Here is a 10,242-nt window from a genome sequence, read left to right on the forward strand (position 1 = left end):
TCTCAACATCTACTCGAATCATCTGTGAAGTAAGAACATAACGATATTCACTGCATGCCTCAGCACTCATTGGACTGCACACATCAAAATGTGTTACTTCCAACAAGTTGCTATCTTGTTCCATCTTACTGAAACCGAGGCTTTTCAGTCATCTTGCCCATGTGGTATGATTTGCATATCTCAAGTGATTCAAAATCAAGTGAGTCCGAACGGTCCATTTGCATGGAGCTTCTTCATGCATATATACCAATAGACATGGTTCGCATGTCTCAAACTTTTCAAAACGAGTGAGTCCAAAGATCCATCAACATGGAGCTTCTTCATGCGTTTTATACCATTATGACTTACATGGCAGTGCCACAAGTAAGTGGAACTATCATTACTATCTTATATCTTTTGGCATGAAAATGTGTATCACTACGATCGAGATTTAATAAACCATTCATTTTAGGTGTAAGACCATTGAAGGTATTATTCAAATAAACAGAGTAACCATTATTCTCTTTAAATGAATAACCGTATTGCGATAGACATAATCCAATCATGTCTATGCTCAACGCAAACACCAATCTCGGTGGTAGAGGGAGCGTGCGATGCTTGATCATATCAACCTTGGAAACACTTCCAACATATATCGTCAGCTCACCTTTAGCTAGTCTCCGCTTATTCCGTAGCTTTTATTTCGAGTTACTAACACTTAGCAACCGAACCGGTATCCAATACCCTAGTGCTACTAGGAGTACTAGTAAAGTACACATTAACATAATGTATATCCAATATACTTCTATCGACCTTGCCAGCCTTCTCATCTACCAAGTATCTAGGGTAATGCTGCTCCAGTGGTTGTTCCCCTTATTACAGAAGCACTTAGTCTCGGGTTTGGGTTCAACCTTGGGTTTCTTCACTTGAGCAGCAGCTGAATTGCCGTTTCATGAAGTATCCCTTTGTTCCCTTGCCCTTCTTGAAACTAGTGGTTTCACCAACCATCAACAATTGATGCTCCTTCTTGATTTCTACTTTCGCGGTGTCAAACATCGTGAATACCTCAAGGATCATCTTATCTATCCCTGATATGTTATAGTTCATCACGAAGCTCTAGCAGCTTGGTGGCAATGACTTTGGAGAAACATCACTATCTCATTTGGAAGATCAACTCCCACTCGATTCAAGTGATTGTTGCACTCAGACAATCTGAGCACAAGCTCAACGATTGAGCTTTTCTCCCTTAGTTTGCAGGCTAAGAAAATCGTCGGAGGTCTCATACCTCTTGACGTGGGCACGAGCCTGAAATCCCAATTTCAGCCCTCGAAACATCTCATATGTTCCGCGACGTTTCGAAAACGTCTTTGGTGCCTCTACTTAAACCATTTAACTGAACTATCACGTAGTTATCAAAACGTGTATGTTCGATGTTCGAAACATCCACAAACGACGTTTGGGGTTCAGCACACTGAGCAGTGCATTAAGGACATAAGCTTTCTACTGTCGCATAATTGCTACTTTCAACTTTCAACTATATTTTCTCTAGGAACATATCTAAACAGTAGAACTATAGCGCGAGCTACGACATAATTTGCAAAAGGTCTTTTGACTATGTTCAGGATAATTAAGTTCATCTTATGAACTCCCACTCAGATAGACATCCCTCTGGTCATCTAAGTGATTACATGATCCGAGTCAACTAGGCCGTGTCCGATCATCACGTGAGACGGACTAGTTAACGTCGGTGAACATCTTCATGTTGATCGTATCTACTATACGACTCATGCTCGACCTTTCGGTCTCCGTGTTCCGAGGCCATGTCTGCACATGCTAGGCTCGTCAAGTTAACCCTAAGTGTTTTCGCTGTGTAAAACTGTCTTACACCCGTTGTATGTGAACGTAAGAATCCATCACACCCGATCATCACGTGGTGCTTAGAAGCGACGAACTGTAGCAACGGTGCACAGTTAGGGGAGAACACTTCTTGAAATTTTGTAAGGGATCATCTTATTTACTACCGTCGTCCTAAGTAAACAAGATGCATAAACATGATAAACATCACATGCAATCAAATAGAGTAGTGACATGATATGGCCAATATCATATAGCTCCTTTGATCTTCATCTTCGGGGCTCCATGATCATCTTGTCACCGGCATGACACCATGATCTCCATCATCATGATCTCCATCATCGTGTCTTCATGAAGTTGTCACGCCAACGACTACTTCTACTTCTATGACTAACGCGTTTAGCAATAAAGTAAAGTAGTTTACATGGCGTTCTTCAATGACACGCAGGTCATACAAAAAATAAAGACAACTCCTATGGCTCCTGCCGGTTGTCATACTCATCGACATGCAAGTCGTGAATCCTATTACAAGAACATGATCAATCTCATACATCACATATATCATTCATCACATCCTTTTGGCCATATCACATCACATAGCATACCCTGCAAAAACAAGTTAGACGTCCTCTAATTGTTGTTGCATGTTTTACGTGGCTGCTATGGGTTTCTAGCAAGAACGTTTCTTACCTACGCAAAACCACAACGTGATATGCCAATTGCTATTTACCCTTCATAAGGACCCTTTTCATCGAATCCGTTCCGACTAAAGTGGGAGAGACTGGCACCCGCTAGCCACCTTATGCACCAAGTGCATGTCAATCGGTGGAACCTGTCTCACGTAAGAGTACGTGTAAGGTCGGTCCGGGCCGCTTCATCCCACAATACCGTCGAAACAAGATTGGACTAGTAACGGTAAGCATATTGAACAACATCAACGCCCACAACTACTTTGTGTTCTACTCGTGCAAAGAATCTACGCAATAGACCTAGCTCATGATGCCACTGTTGGGGAACGTAGCAGAAATTCAAAAATTTCCTACGTAACACCAAGATCTATCTATGGAGAGACCAGCAACGAGTAGAAAGGAGAGGAGAGTTGCATCTACATACCCTTGTAGATCGCTAAGCGGAAGCGTTCAAGTGAACGGGGTTGATGGAGTCGTACTCGTCGTGATTCAGATCACCGATGATCAAGTGCCGAACGGACGGCACCTCCGCGTTCAACACACGTACAGCCCGGTGACGTCTCCCACGCCTTGATCCAGCAAGGAGAGAGGGAGAGGTTGAGGAAGACTCCATCCAGCAGCAGCACAACGGCGTGGTGGTGATGGAGGAGCGTGGCAATCCTGCAGGGCTTCGCCAAGCACCTACGGGAGAGGAGGAGGTGTCACGGGAGGGAGGGAGGCGCCAAGGGCTCAGGTATGGATGCCCTCCCTCCCCTCCACTATATATAGGGGCAGGGGAGAGGGGGGAGGCGCAGCCTTGCCCCCTACTCCAAGAAGGGGTGCGGCTAAGGAGGGGGGAGGAGTCCATCCTCCCCAAGGCACCTCGGAGGTGCCTTCCCCCTTTAGGACTCTCCCCTTTTTCCTTTATCTTGGCGCATGGGCCTCTAGGGGCTGGTGCCCTTGGCCCATGTAGGCCAAGGCGCACCCCCTACAGCCCATGTGGCCCCCCGGGGCAGGTGGCCCCACCCGGTGGGCCCCCGGGACCCTTCCGGTGGTCCCGGTACAATACCGATGACCCCGAAACTTGTCCCGATGGCCGAAACAGGACTTCCTATATATAAATCTTTACCTCCGGACCATTCCGGAACTCCTCGTGACGTCCGGGATCTCATCCGGGACTCCGAACAACATTCGGTAACCACATACAAGCTTCCTTTATAACCCTAGCGTCATCGAACCTTAAGTGTGTAGACCCTACGGGTTCGGGAGACATGCAGACATGACCGAGACGTTCTCCGGTCAATAACCAACAGCGGGATCTGGATACCCATGTTGGCTCCCACATGTTCCACGATGATCTCATCGGATGAACCACGATGTCAAGGACTTAATCAATCCCGTATTCAATTCCCTTTGTCTAGCGGTATTTTACTTGCCCGAGATTCGATCGTCGGTATCCGATACCTTGTTCAATCTCGTTACCGGCAAGTCACTTTACTCGTTCCGTAACACATCATCCCGTGATCAACTCCTTGGTCACATTGCGCATATGATGATGTCCTACCGAGTGGGCCCAGAGATACCTCTCCGTTTACACGGAGTGACAAATCCCAGTCTTGATCCGCATAAAACAATAGATACTTTCGGAGATACCTGTAGTGCACCTTTATAGTCACCCAGTTACGTTGTGACGTTTGATACACCCAAGGCACTCCTACGGTATCCAGGAGTTACACGATCTCATGGTCAAAAGGAAGAGATACTTGACATTGGCAAAGCTCTAGCAAACGAACTACACGATCTTTGTGCTAGTCTTAGGATTGGGTCTTGTCCATCACATCATTCTCCTAATGATGTGATCCCGTTATCAACGACATCCAATGTCCATAGCCAGGAAACCATGACTATCTGTTGATCACAACGAGCTAGTCAACTAGAGGCTCACTAGGGACATATTGTGGTCTATGTATTCACACGTGTATTACGATTTCCGGATAATACAGTTATAGCATGAACAAAAGACAATTATCATGAACAAGGAAATATAATAATAATACTTTTATTATTGCCTCTAGGGCATATTTCCAACAGGGCACGGGTGATCAATCCGCTCTTCCTCCTTTTGTTCTTCGCTCTCCTCGTCATCGTTTTCATCCAATGAGCTCACAATTTCATCACTTTCTTCTTCCATAGCTTCCTGCAAAATATTAGTCTCTTCTTGGACAGCGTTGACTTTCTTCATAAATGCATTAATATAGTTTTGTATTCATAATTTTCATAGAAATATCCAAGTATAGCAAGATTTTCAGGCCTATAACCATCATCATCAAAAGCTTCATACTTTTCAAACAAAGCTTCAATATCATAGGCAGCCTTAAAAGCAACAAATTCTTCTATTTGTTCCACATCATAGTAATCATATATACCATTAGCATAAGAAGCTAAGGTTTCATTATCATTAAATTTGCATGAAAAGGGAAGGTGGGGAGCCTGCATCCTAGAGCAACAAGTAATATCATATCTCAATCATAGATTCCAGGCATACCAACGCAACATAATAAATTGATCCCATAATAGTTTCCCTTTTTGTGTCGAGCGATAATCCCTAAAGTATTCACGTTGATCCAACGTGTCTCCCATTATAAAGTTGAATGGGGCTTTCTCAGGATTATCAAAGTAGTACATAATATCTTTCGCATAATTTTTTGGTATTTTGCATTCCATATGCATAACTAAAGATAGAGAACAACTAAGAAAAACAAATAAAAAGTACTTAGTGATAAAGCAAACAAGCACACACGAGAATATTCACCCCACGCTATGACTCCCCGGCAACGGCGCCAGAAAAAGGTCTTGATGACCCGCAAGTATACGGGATAGTTGTAGCCTCTTTCGATAAGTAAGAGTGTTGAACCCAACGAGGAGCTAAAGGTAGAACAAATACTCTCTCAAGTCCTATCGGCCACTGATACGACTCTACGCACGCTTGACGTTCGCTTTACCTAGAACAAGTATGAAACTAGAAGTACTTTGTAGGTGTGATTGGATAGGTTTGCAAGAAAGAAAAGAACACGTGAATGTAAACTAGGGGCTATTTACATAAAGATGCAATAAAGTAAATATAGCGAGTGTGAAAAAAGTGGTGGTAGGAGTTGTGGAATTGTCCCTAAGCAACTGAGTATGTTACTAGACCGGTAATCACTATTGCAATTCTATTTGAGGGAGAGGCATAAGCTAACATATCGTCCCTTACTTGGAATTCTATGCACTTATGATTGGAACTCTAGCAAGCATCCGCAAATAATAAAGATTCATTAAGGTAAAACCCAACCATAGCATTCAAGTATCAAGTCCCCTTTTATCCCATACGCAAACAACCTACTTACTCGGGTTTGTGTTTCCGTCACTCACGCAACCCACTATAAGCAAATCATAAACATATTGCAAACCCTACAGCGGGAATCCCTCACGCTTGCGCGACACGGAGGGCACCATAGGACAACACCAATAATATAACATGCAACTCAAACCAATCATAGCAATTCATCAATCACCGATAGGACAATAGAAATCTACTCAGACATCATAGGATGACAACACATCATTGGATATTAATATGAAGCATAAAGCACCATGTTCAGGTAGAGGGTACAACGGGTTGCGGGAGAGTGGACCACTGGATATAGATGGGGGAAGGTGATGGAGATGTTGGTGAAGATGACGGTGGTGTTGGTGAAGATCGCGGTGATGATGATGGCCCCCGGCAGCGCTCCGGCACCACCGGAAGCAAGGGGGAGAGAGGGCCCCTTCTTCTTCTTCTTCCTTGACCTCCTCCCTAGATGGTAGAAGGGTTTCCCCTCTGGTCCTTGGCTCCCATGGCTTGGGAGGGGCGAGAGCCCCTCCGAGATTGGATCTATCTCTCTGTTTCTGCGTTCTCTTTTTCTTCCCCTTCACCGTTTCCTTTATATCTGGAGATCCGTAACTCCGATTGGGGTGAATCTTTTGCCCAGATTTTTCTCAAAAAATTATCTTTCTTGCGGCAAAAGTAGAGCCTCAACCGCCTTACGGGTGGCCCACGAGAGTACCAGGCACGCCCCAGGGAGGCGCCCCTTGTCTCGTGGCCACCCCTGACACCGTTTCGCGTTGATTTCACTTCCCAAAAATCATAAATATTTCAAAAAAAATCTCCGCCCGTTTTTATCCCGTTTGGACTCCGTTTGATATTGGGTTACTGCAAAACAAAAAACATGCAACAGACAGGAACTGGCACTGGGCATTGGATCAATATGTTAGTCCCAAAAATAGTATAAAAAGTTGTCAAAAGTATATAAAAGTTGAAGAATATTGGCATGAAACAATCCAAAACTATAGATACGATGGAGACGTATCACTAAACGAGATGAGAGTTTGCAAATATACAGAGGAACGGAATCAATAAGTAGGGAGTAGTTTCGTACAACTTTACCCAACTCGTTTTCTAGATCCGGCTTGGATTTATACTAGTAATATAATATGATATGCATGAAAATAAAATCTAGGATGGAATTGATTGATGAGTTTTATGAGAAGGAAGAAGAGTGATCCACGTGACGTAGGGCCCCTGCCGTCGGATTTCGAAAGAAGGAAAAGAATGAACGGATGAGATGAAGGGCGATCAGAGAGAAGAAAAGAGAAGACGGGGAGTCCTAAGGGCGATCCAAACCAACCAACCAACCAAAATTATATTTTCATTCAAACGAAAAGGAAAACGAAAACCAACAGCCGCCGCCCAGATCAATACCCCCACCCACGGCCGCCGCGGTCGCCGTTGCTGCTCCCCCAAACCCCAGCCGGCGACCCCTCCCATACTCTCCACTCCATGGCCGCGGATCCGCTCGAGCTGCTCAGCCCGGGGTCAGATCCGCCCTCCCTTCATTAGGCCCCGCGCTGGAAACCCTAGCCGCCCGGCCATGGTGACCGACGGCGACGACGCCGGCGGTATGGTCCCCTCCCCTCCCCTTCTCTTTCTGTCTCCCGCTCATCTTTCTCTGACCCCCATCTCCTCTCCTCATCTTGCTTGTCCACGACAACCGCAAGCAAGCGCTAAACTTTCTGCTCGCCATCATGCCGTTCGTTCGTCCGTGGAGAAGTGAGGGCTCTATGGTCCGGGTTGATTTGACTCCCAGTCATGTAAACACTTTGTATTATTATAAAATAGTTTCGGCACCATGCGATGACTTTCCTCACATGTACTCCCTCCGTTCCAAAATAGATGACTCAACTTTGTACAAAGTTAGTATAAAATTGGGTCATCTATTTTAGAACGGAGGGAGTATATATTTATGAGTTGATTTGAACCTGAAAATGTTGGTCCCCCAAGCTCTACAATTCATTCATGTAGAAAGTGAATCTCTGTGTATATATGTGTATAACCTGATGATATTAATTGTTGGCTCCTCTGTTTTCACACTGAAAAATCTTACTGCCTTTTTGTCTGTCTAGAGTTAGTTTTATTTCGCTGATATATGCTTACCAATGGGGATAGGTCAAGACACATGCGTGCTCTGCTTTATGATGGATCAACTGCATCCGTGAAAGAGATCGTCTAAACTCTCATCTCTTTGTCGTTGGTGTGTGCTTAGCTTAGCGGTAATAGGAAGAGATGGATCGTGTTGTGTGTCACGGTAGCAACTATATTACTCCCTCTGTTTCATATTAAGCGTTGCTGATTTAGTACAACTTTGTACTAAATCAGCGATGCTTAATATGTAACCAAGGGAGTAGGTGGGAAGGGTGAAAGTTGTTGATGATGATGTTTTTGTATCTTAATTTTTTCATTGATTGATACCTCATGTTTGTTTAGATTGGCAAAAAGAATGAGAGTGCGGGTGTGTTCCTGTACTACGTAGTCATTTGTTTCCATTTCGTCAATTTTTCCATGCTCCTGAATGGATTCCTCTCCACTGTGATTGAGTGACCGAGAGAGCTGTAGCACCACCGCGAGGATCGTTTTTCTCTTCTCCAGTACCAGTAGGTCTCCTGCTATCTAGTTTTTGCTCACGAACAGCACCATTGTGAGTAAATCTGCCTAATTGGCTTCTTATATTATCATATAGGATTATATATTGAAATCTGAGACTTGTTTTAGAGTTCAGGCTCCCTATTTCTGGACAACCATATCGAAATTTGAGATTTGTTTCTAGTGATTCAGTACGATGAAATGTTTGGTGTCACAGTGGCAAAGGATGTACTGGCAAAGGATGTACTGTTGTGTCTGCATATTTATCATCCTTTCTTCACCATTTGATCCTGACGCGGGACATTTCTGACGAATTAATGTCTTACGGGCCAGGTTGGTGATGGGACTACCACTTCTGCCATCCTTGCTCAAGGATGATTACCAAGGGTCTTAAGGTACCCCAATACACCCCTAGACACCTTTTTGTTTTGTTCTATATAGCATAGATGCTCTATCCAGTCTAGGACATAATGTTCGGTTTGCTTACTCTCTGCAGATTGTAGCTGTTCATGCTAATCCAGTACAGATTACTCTCCCCAATTCCGCTGCCACATCCAAGAGTTCGAGCGCACAAGTGCAAGCGCCACTCTGACCCCCTCCGCTCCTTGGCCGAGGTTAGTTTCCACGACATTTCATCTCTCGTTTGTGTCGAACCTTGGCAAGTGCAAGATCACAATGCTCTGAATACCTGAACGAGATTAGTCATGTATTTCCGTTTCATGAAATTTGTCATGTCTCTGAATGTAACTTCGCTGTGACTGAGAGTGTCTCAGATAGCTGCAGTACCTACGTTGAGGATCATTTTTCACTTCTTCAATACTCTACCGTTGTCTAGTATTTGCTCATCAACGGTACCGTCATGAGTTAATTGCCTTCTTATTTTGACGTAGGAATATATGTTGGAATTTTACACTTGTTTTAGAGTTGGGAATCCCTATTTCGGGACAACTATATGAAGTTTGAGACTTGTTTGTAGTGATTCGCAAGGATGAAATGTCCCGTGTCAAAATTGTGGCAAAAGAGGTACTGTTGTGGCAGAAGCTAAATTTCTTTACCTTTCAATCCTGAATGTGTGCTTTTCTCATGATTAATTGGCTTATGGAGCAGGTCATGTTCAAGAACTTGATTTTTACTCCCTCAATGAGACTATCCATTTGTTTCAGTTTCGTGAATTTTGGCATGCTCAATGAAACTCTCTCTGCTATGATGAGTGTCCGTGAGAGGTGCTGTACCAACCGTGAGAATCCTTTCTTCTGTTATTCAGTATGTCTCCGGCTGTCGACTTGTTCCCCATAAACAACACCATCGTGAGTTAATCCACCTTATTGGCTCGATATTCTGATATAGGATCATCAAAACAGTGATGTATCTAGCTCGGTTTCGCAACGTCAAGTCAAAGGTGTGCATCTGCTGCTGTCATACAGAGCACTGATTATCACTCCATTTGCATCCGCAAAGTGTTCAATATTGTTATCTTACAGATTATCGGATCACGGAACCCACTCAACGTTATCAATCTAATACTCAAGATATTTATTTACAGTGTGCTCACATCATTTCTCTCTCTTCTCATTGACGTGTTGCCTGCAATCTTGTTTTGTTTGCAGATTGGATCGACCAAGGATGTGGACGGGCGTTTGTCAAGTCATACTTGTTGTACGTAGACCGTGTGACCTCTATTTGTGTTGGTCGATCCCTACTATTACTATTGGTTTGTCCCATGACTGATCCCTTATGCCGCCG

At 44.1% G+C, this 10,242-nt stretch overlaps 1 long non-coding RNA gene across 1 annotated transcript; it reads left to right on the forward strand.

The window, feature by feature from the left end:
• The first annotated feature begins 7,249 nt into the window (after positions 1-7,249).
• Positions 7,250-9,096, forward strand: LOC123135463 (uncharacterized). Its single transcript, XR_006466013.1, has 3 exons — positions 7,250-7,478; positions 8,833-8,894; positions 8,996-9,096. It is a non-coding gene; the product is annotated as an uncharacterized lncRNA (long non-coding RNA).
• Positions 9,097-10,242: the final 1,146 nt, after the last annotated feature.

The sequence above is a fragment of the Triticum aestivum genome, chromosome 6B (assembly GCF_018294505.1).
Source record: "Triticum aestivum cultivar Chinese Spring chromosome 6B, IWGSC CS RefSeq v2.1, whole genome shotgun sequence".
NCBI classification, from domain to species: domain Eukaryota; kingdom Viridiplantae; phylum Streptophyta; class Magnoliopsida; order Poales; family Poaceae; genus Triticum; species Triticum aestivum.